This window comes from Myotis davidii, unplaced genomic scaffold, assembly GCF_000327345.1.
Source record: "Myotis davidii unplaced genomic scaffold, ASM32734v1 scaffold208, whole genome shotgun sequence".
Classification (NCBI taxonomy): domain Eukaryota; kingdom Metazoa; phylum Chordata; class Mammalia; order Chiroptera; family Vespertilionidae; genus Myotis; species Myotis davidii.
The window spans coordinates 1112595-1120614 of NW_006299706.1; the positions used below are offsets into that span (position 1 = coordinate 1112595).

General features: G+C 63.2%; 1 protein-coding gene across 3 annotated transcripts in view; it reads left to right on the forward strand.

Annotated features, from left to right (window-relative positions):
- ZBTB7B (zinc finger and BTB domain containing 7B) overlaps nt 1-8020 on the forward strand; it is a 13602-nt gene that overhangs the window by 723 nt on the left and 4859 nt on the right. The window contains exon 1 of one of the 3 annotated variants that reach the window (XM_015571722.1): nt 4926-5080. The exons of 1 other annotated variant lie outside the window; for it this stretch is intronic. The gene's annotated coding sequence lies outside the window, so the exon portion shown is untranslated. Of the gene's footprint in view, nt 1-4925; nt 5081-5959; nt 6044-8020 lie in introns of those variants that run through there. One more of the 3 variants, XM_015571723.1, reaches the window with a different exon arrangement.

Genomic DNA, 8020 nt, shown 5'->3' on the forward strand with positions numbered 1-8020 from the left:
TCCCGGCCAGAGCAGGGGGGGCCGGAGGGGGGGGCGGCGTGGGCAGCGGGTTGTGCCCGGACACGTGCCTGCCCAGGCGCCCCGGCCCAGCCGGTGTTTGGAGAGAGGGCGGGTCCCTGCCCCCCGCCCCGCACAACCCCCACGTATCAAAGGGCGGCTGAGACGTGGTGAGACCTCGGGGCGCCCTGGGAGGGGGGAGCCTGGGTCCGGAGCAGGGGAGGGGCAGAGGAGCTGGTGCGAGCTGACCCACAGGAAACGAGCGCTGCTGACCTAGTTTGGGACACCGGAAGTGGGTGCTGGGGAGAGGGGGAGACCAGCAGGCTGTCCTGGCTTCCGGGCCAGGTGGAGGGCATTCTTGAATTGACCCCCACCCTGATGCCCGAGAGACCCTTAGCTGCAGCTGAGAATGGGAATGAGTCAGCGCAGCTATTTCCCCTTCCCCCAACTTATTTCTGGAGGAGGGAGACAGTTCATCGGAGGCAGGGGGAGCCCGGCTGGGCAGCGAGGGGTTAAACCAGGATAGGAACTCTCTGTTCCCTGGGGATGTATGTGTGTGGGGGGGTGAGGCCTGGAGGATTATGGGGTTGCCTCCTGCTCCCACCCCCCTCCACACACACACACACCAGCTGGTTTGGTCACCCCTGTACCTGCCTGGCACTGCTGGGAGAGCTGGCATGGAGTGGGCATCAGGTTGGGAGTGGAGAGTGGGCGCGGGGAGTGTTGTGCTGGTCTGGAGAGGGACATGCTTGTGACCGAGTTTGGGTGGTAGTTCGTGTTCCTCCTTCGGGGTGACTGCGAAGGGCAGGGGGGTCCCTCTGGGGCAGCTGATGAAACAAGAAGAAATCGCTGTCAGTGCCTCCTGGCCTTGGCCCCCGGGACCCAGCTCCCCCAGCGTGCCTCTGTTACATGGTTGCTGTGGGCACCATGCAGCCGGCTGACACCCCCAGACACTGTCCCCTCCCTTGGGTACCACACCTCCCCCAGCCTGAGCACAGGGGTCAGGAAGGGGTTAATGCCACTGGAAAGGGGCTCTGGGGAAGAAAGAAGGCAGTGCCCACTGGGCTCAGGTGTCAAGGAGAGAGGCCTGCACTGAGGAGGCGCCCTCATCACGGCTGGGCTCCGGCTGATGTGCACCCCAGTGTCCGGGAGACAGGTGCTGACCTCGTCCCCCTTCCCTGTGGTGCCCCCTGGCACCCAGGGCCTTCAACTCCTCCTTGGCCTAGTGCCTGCCCCAGGAGGGCGCGGCGGGCAGCGGGGGCTGGGCTAACAATGCACCATCGGGCCCTTTGTGTGCTTGCACTTGGCACCCTGGGGAAGGGTGGGGGAGGGGGGCCCGGCGAGCACGGGCATGGGGGACCGGGTGCCTCTGAGGGGACAGTGATGGCTGGGGGCAGAGACGCAGAGAATGAAAGCAGGTGGAGAGGAAGAGGAAGTAGGTCATATAGGGTGCTAGTCCCCCATTCCCAGCCGACGCTGAGAGCAGCAGCCCCTGCTTCTATGGCTGCCCAGATGGCATTATGCTGCCTGAGGCACAGCCACGGACTGGGCATCTGGGGTCAGAAGTCACTGCCTAGGGGACTGCTCAGAGAGAGGAGGCCTGGCCTGGTGCGGCGTCCTCCTGGTGTCTGAGACCCAATTCTAGCCCAGCGCCGAAGGCCCAGGATGGGTAGTGAGTGGACTCCAGGCCGGGCACTGCCCTCTGATAGAAGCCTCCGGGCCTGCTTCAGGGCTTCCTGCCTCTGGTGTGCTTGGTTCCCTGACCTTCTGCGAGGTAGGAGCGTCCGCTCCGCACCAGGCCTTGGAGCCCATGCCTGTTTTGGCCTAGGGCTGAAGAGGAGGGTGAGGGAGGAAGGTGGGGACAGATAGGACCCTGGCATGGGGTGTGCCTGCCCTGGCCTCTTCCCCCTCCTTCTGCTGAGTAAACTCGTGAGTAAACTTGACGTTTTGCCCGGACAGTTTGAAGTTGCCTCGCCGCCCCCCCACCCCCAGTCCTGCCAACACACAGGCGGCCAGGCGCCAAGGCGGGCCTGGGGGACTGGGGGGAAGGGGTGAGGACTACTGTAGTCCACCATCAAGGGCTTCGGAAGGGCATGAAAGACCCCCCACCCCCACCCCCACCCAGCCAGACCCAGGTCTTGGCGAGTCCTGGCTGGGGCCTGGAAGCGTTTGTCCTAGAGCCTTGAGGAGCCAAGCAAAGTGGGCTCGAAGCAGAGCCTCTGCCACTTCTAACCTCCTCTCCCACTGAGGAAAGGCACCTTTAATGCTCACAGGCTTCCTGGCACCGAGGGAAACTCCCCTGAGCAGAGACCACAGGGAGACAGACCAGAGAGGGCTGCCCTCTTCGCTCTGGAGGTGGGTGGGAGGCCGGTGGCCTTGGCATCTCAGCCTCTCCTCCAGAAGCCTCCCAGCTGCATGGCCGCGGCCCTGAGGGGTAGGCCCTGGAGGGTAAACAGCATCCTCATTTGCCAGCACAATGCCTTGACTTCACACCTGGGCCTGCCCCCACTCCACCGAGCTCCCCTCAGGCCTGTCCCTTGTGTCCCCCGGCCCCTTTCTCGGCCTGTCAGTATTCCAGAACCAAATCAGCCTTCAGAGCTTCCCAGCCACCAAAGAGCTGTGCCAGGTCCAGGGGTTGGGGTGCCCCAAACGAGAGAGCGCTGGTGACAGGCAAACGTAGCCAGTGACCCCCTTGCAAACACACCAGTTTGCTGTCACTTGACATTACTAATTCCCCTTCTGCCTCCCCAGGCCACCAGATTGGCATGGGGAAATGCCGTCCCTGTCCCGGCCAGGCCTCGGAGTGGGGCTCCACCAAGCCTTGCTTTCGACCTCATGTCTCTGGCTTTGGTTTCCTTCCTGTTTCCATTGCCCCCCCACTCCTCCCCACCCATATGCCCCTTTCAACAGACATCCTCTCTTCCTTCCTTCCTCCTTTCCTCCCCCTTTGCCTGGGAGCAGGGGTTCTCTCCCCCCATCATGGACCTCCCCGCCTTTTATCTCTCCTAAACACAGTCCCCTTGGAGATTAGTGACCAGGTCTTCTGCTCTGCCCTCCCCACCCCATCAGCAGGACTCTGGGGAAGAGAAGAAAGCGCTCAGGGCTTCTCAAGGGAACTACAACTCCCAAGGTGTATGCAAAACAACTGTAGTGCATACTGGGAGTTGTAGTCCTTGATCTCTCAATTGGGTTCAATCTGGAAATGTTTCTGGGTGGAAATACATGCCAGGATTGGGATGAATTGGGACACGGGCACCCTCTGCATTCCCCCTACCTGGTTCTCGTCATCCTGTTCCCCTGTGACACCATGTTCCCATGACTGACACCCATCTCCCCTGCTGAGACATGCTACCATTGTCACCTTAGGACTCCACCCAAGAGATGCCCACACCCTGCCCTGCTGCCCCTGGCAGGGGTGAAATGGAGGGGCCCCATGGACTCCCTCCCTATCCCCTGCCCTCTAGGCTGGCGCCCTCCTTTATGGGGATCAAAGGGCAGACAGCAGCCCCACCCCACGCCCTCTTAGGTTTCTGGCATTAAGGCTCAGGAATTGCAGGGACTTTGGTGCCCAAGCAAACGCCTGGGCAGGGGGAATGCCGGGAGGCTGGCGCCTGGTGGCCGGCCCCCACCTTGGGGCGCGGAGCCTTCCATAACCGTTCATCAGGCCGTCCTCCTGGGCTCTCTGCAGGCCTAACCCATGTGCTGCCTCGAGGTTGTTTGAGAACAGGGTCTTGGGTTTTATCTGTAGGACCTAGGGGCCTGGGCCCGCCTGGCTGGCACCAAGGCACAGGGGTGACCCTCCCCCACCCCAGGCCCACAGTTGGCATGGGGCGCTGGGAGCAGGGGGGTAGGAGGGAGAGAGGGCACGACTGCCAGCATCCTGGTGGGTAGGTGCCAACCGGGACGGGAGCTGGTGAGGGGCAGCAGGCCAGCGGCATTGAGCCAGCAGCTGTTGGGGGGAAAGGGGAAGGGATATTTTGGGGGGCATCCACAGGACTTGGGATGGCCTAGCATGTGGGGGACACTAGGGTGCCCCTCATTCCTGGAATAAGAGACCACTGGTGGTGTTTAAGTGGGACCTTGTGGCCCACCCATGTCTGGGCTCAGAGCCCTCCTGAGTTGCCCCTCAGGCCCAGGCGGGTCCCACCCAACCGGCCAGGGTGGCAGCAGCTTGCTTGCGCAAGGGGTGGGGCTAGGCGCCCTTCCCAGCAGATGCCCCCTCGCAGCTCCTTCCTCTTTCGGTGCCCACAGCTCCCCCCATCTGTCCACCCCCCACCGGCCAGTTCTCTCCCCGTGGTCCCCCTGGCCATTGGGGGCTGGCACAAGTGCTACCCCCTGGCCTGGTTGGCAGGGGCTGGCGCCCGAGCAAGGAACTGTGGTATGTGAGTGGGTTTGGGGTGAGGCATGGGGAGGGCGGGGTGCCGCCTTGCCCAGCCCCTAAGGGCCCCAGCCCAGTATAGGGTGGAGAGAATTCGGCCACCTCCCAAGGGGGCTGAGGGCCCTACTGGGGTCTGGAGGACCTCCTTGTGGTCTCCTATCCCACCACATGCCCCTAGGGGCTGGGACCTGGGCACCTGTCACCCTGGCACTGACTGTCCAAGGTTCCCCTCCTCCCTCTTCTAGCCACAGCCACCTCCTGTCCCCTCCCCTCCCTTCTTCCTTCTCCTGGTCCCACCTCCAGCCGCCTCTCCCATTGCTCCTCTTCACCTCTGTCCTCCTGGACTGTCCTAGCTCCTACCTTTCCTCCTGCTCACCTCTTTCCCCTTTTAGGACTAAGGGCAGGCGGGGGTGGGTACAGCTGGGGCTTGGGGCACCACAGGCAGAGACTCTGGGCCCTCTCCCACGCTGCCAGCCCTCTGGTAACCCCTCCCTCCAAGCTGGGGGGAGGGGGGGAGAGCACCCAGAGAGTTAAGGCTGTAGGGGGGAGGGGCTGGACCAGGTCGTGGGCGGCCCTTTTGAAGGAGGGAGCTGGAGCGGGGAACAGCCACCCTACCTATCCCCCAGCCTGGCCCTCCCCCACCCCTCCCAACCTGCTCCCCCCAGGGGCCAAGAGGAGTTGCCGGCAGGGCCCCTCAGCGTTCAGGTGAGTAGGCCCGCTCTGGCTTGGGAGACCGGGCCCTAGGGGAGGCTCGGAGGCCTAGAATTGGACAAGGGTCAGAGAGGGACTGAAAAACAGGTTTGGAAGAGGGTGTCCAAACTTCTCTGGGGGGTTAGGGAGCTGAGGTTCTGAGGAGCTGGCGTCTGGGGGGAAGCTTCCGTGTGTTGGGGACCCAGCAGCACCGCCGAGCAAAAGCAGGGGCCTGCGGGAGCCCGGGATTGCGGTGCGGTGCCAGGACGGGAGGTTGGACAGGCTGGCAGGGAGCCGGGCTCCGGGGATCGAGCTGGGGTGTCCTCTGGGGCTGGGGGGCTCAGGTTTCTGCTGTCGGCTTGGCGGGTGTGCGATTACCAGTCGGCTCAGTTACCCAGCCAGAGACACTAGGCTGGGGGGAGGGGGTGGGCACAGGGCAGACCCTGGCACCTTGTGCCATCTCCTCAGGCTCTAAGAGGAGCTGGCACTCTCAGGCGGACCCTGCTGGGAACCCTGATGGCCACGGTCTGTCCAAGGGCGGTTGCCTGGCTCAGGGTGGGCACCCTCTGGGGAAAGTCCAGCAGCTTCAGGGCTGGAAACTCTGACGGGCAGAGAAGCCTAGGTTGTCCTACCCGCCCCCCCACATCCGCTTTCACTGTACCCCCCCACCCATGCTCCCCAACTGGCTCCCCGATTTTGGGTCCTGTGCTTCATCCAGAAGGGAGGCATGGGTGCCCTAACGCGGCCATCCCGGGGCAAGACCAGGCCTTGATTGGGTTCCTCTGTCCCTCTCTCTGCTGAGGCTGCCTGGGGAGGAGGGGAGGGATCCTTGGATAGGGCGAAACAGAGAAAGTGGGAGAGACCTGGGAGGGGAAGGGAGAGGCCTCCAGACGCAGCGGTGGCAGTGGAGGCCGGAGCCGCACGGGCTGGAGGAAGACAGGGGAATGCGTGGTGGAGAGAGGACAAGGGTCGGAGAAGGCACGAAGGGGACAGAGCAGGAAGCCAAGAAAAGGGGCCAAGAGTGGAGAGTGGCTGATGGACAGGGGTCCCCCAAGATAAAGTGGGGAAGGCTGGGGAAGAGGGAGGTACCCCCATCCCTCCCTCCGCCATCTTTTATCTTCCTCAGAGTACCCTGATGCGGGCGCAGAGGCGGTGGGCGAGGGCTGGTGTCACGGAAAAGAAAATGGGAGGGGACACTGAGTTCTCCCTCGAGACAGGACTTGGAGCCCCAGGAATTGGGGATTTTGAGGGAGGAGAAGCTTAGCCCCAACAGCACCGGGAAGCCGGCTCCCCTGCCTCCTTCCCCCTTCGTGGCGTGGCTTGCGGTCTCCCTTCCCCGCCTAGGCCCCCAGGAAGTGTGAGTGCTGGGGGTGGTGAGGTTAGGAGGGGGAAGCAGCCTATGGGGGATGGGGAAGTCTTGCACTCGCTTTGGAGGGGCTGGGGTGGCGAAAGAAGGGCTCCAGACATGCCCTGGGCATCCCCGGGCGCAGCCCTTCGAGCCCATCGGGGACTCGCCTCCGTCCCTCACCTGCCTTCCCAACGAGGCGGTCCAGATGGCTTCAGCCCTGGGCCCCAGAGGCCCTGGGAGGGGGTGGGGGACGCTGGGGAAACTAGGATTCCTGGGTCCCTGAGGACTTTGGACTGGCTGTCCTATTTCCCCAACGCTCTGGTCCAGCCACAGGCCAAAGCCCTTGGCTTCGTGCAAACTTAGTTCCAAAAAAGAAAAAAAAAAAACAGGAAGAGAACCGAGGCTGGAGTTTCAACTAGTCATAGGCAGCTCTCTCCAGTTTACGTTCTTTCTCCCAATTGCCCCCTTTTAAGGCCCCAGTACAATTCAGAGGTGAGCTTACTTGCATATCTATTTTCTCCGCTGCTAATCCTGGTTCCGCCTGCTGCCCCCCACACTAAGCCTCACTCCCCTAATCCCCAGGGTGCGGGGAGGGGGGCCAGCTTTACTCAGCTGCCCTGTTCAGGGCCCCGTAGCCCAGCTCTTCAGCTGCGCGAGCCAGCGGTGCTGGCCCTGGCGCCCCCATCCCTGCGCTGGCCACTGCCCGAGGTCGGCCCTGGAAAGAGCTCTGGCCTCCTTTCCTTCCCAAGCCCTCTCCTTTCCACTGCCCTCTCTCTACCTCGGGGTTCTTGGTGGTGGACACGCCCTGGCAGCTGCCCCTGGGCACTGAGGGGTAGGCGATAGGGGTTCCTACCTTTCTTGCCCCAAAGTCTTCCCCCCACCAATGATGGGGCAGGCTTGACTCAGGGCCCAGTTTCAAGAGAGCTGCCCACTGGCTTGGCCGGTCTAGCAGGCCTGACAGTGAGGGGAGCCTGGGGGGGTGGCAGGAAAGAGGGGAGTGATGGGGCGGGGCCCCCAGTTCTTCCCCCTACCAGGCAAACAGACCAAACAGACCTCGCCTGGTTCCCTGGCACAGCTGCCCCCCCCAAACACCACACGCCCATGCCCACAAGGTCTTAGCAAGAGGGGGCATGCCAGGCTGGGTGGGGATGGGCCGCCCTCTTGGGGCGTCAGGGGGCTGGGCCCTCTGGGATGCAGAGGTGGGAAGGGTGCCCAAGGTGGGGTGGGCATCCTGGCACCAGTGCCCCACCCTGGCAGAAAGAAGGGGGAGGCCTCCACCCCATCTACCCCTCCCAGATGATGGGGCTAGGAGTGCCCCCTTGGCCTGGTTGGCACCAGCATAGTTCCAGGTGGCACCTAAGTTGGCATGGGTGCCAGAGCCCTGGGTAAGGGCTGGGGGAGTTTCCCAGAAGCTGGAGAACCATATGAATACCTGCCCTTCCCACGTGTGTCTTGTGTCCTCTGCCTCTTCCCTCCTTCATTGCTACTTGGTGGCATGGGCATTGGAGCTGGACCTAAGGGGTTAAATACCCACCCTGGCCCACCCTGGCCCAAGCCTGGTGCGAACTGTATAGTGTACCAGCCTGAGCTTCTGACCTGACAGCAGG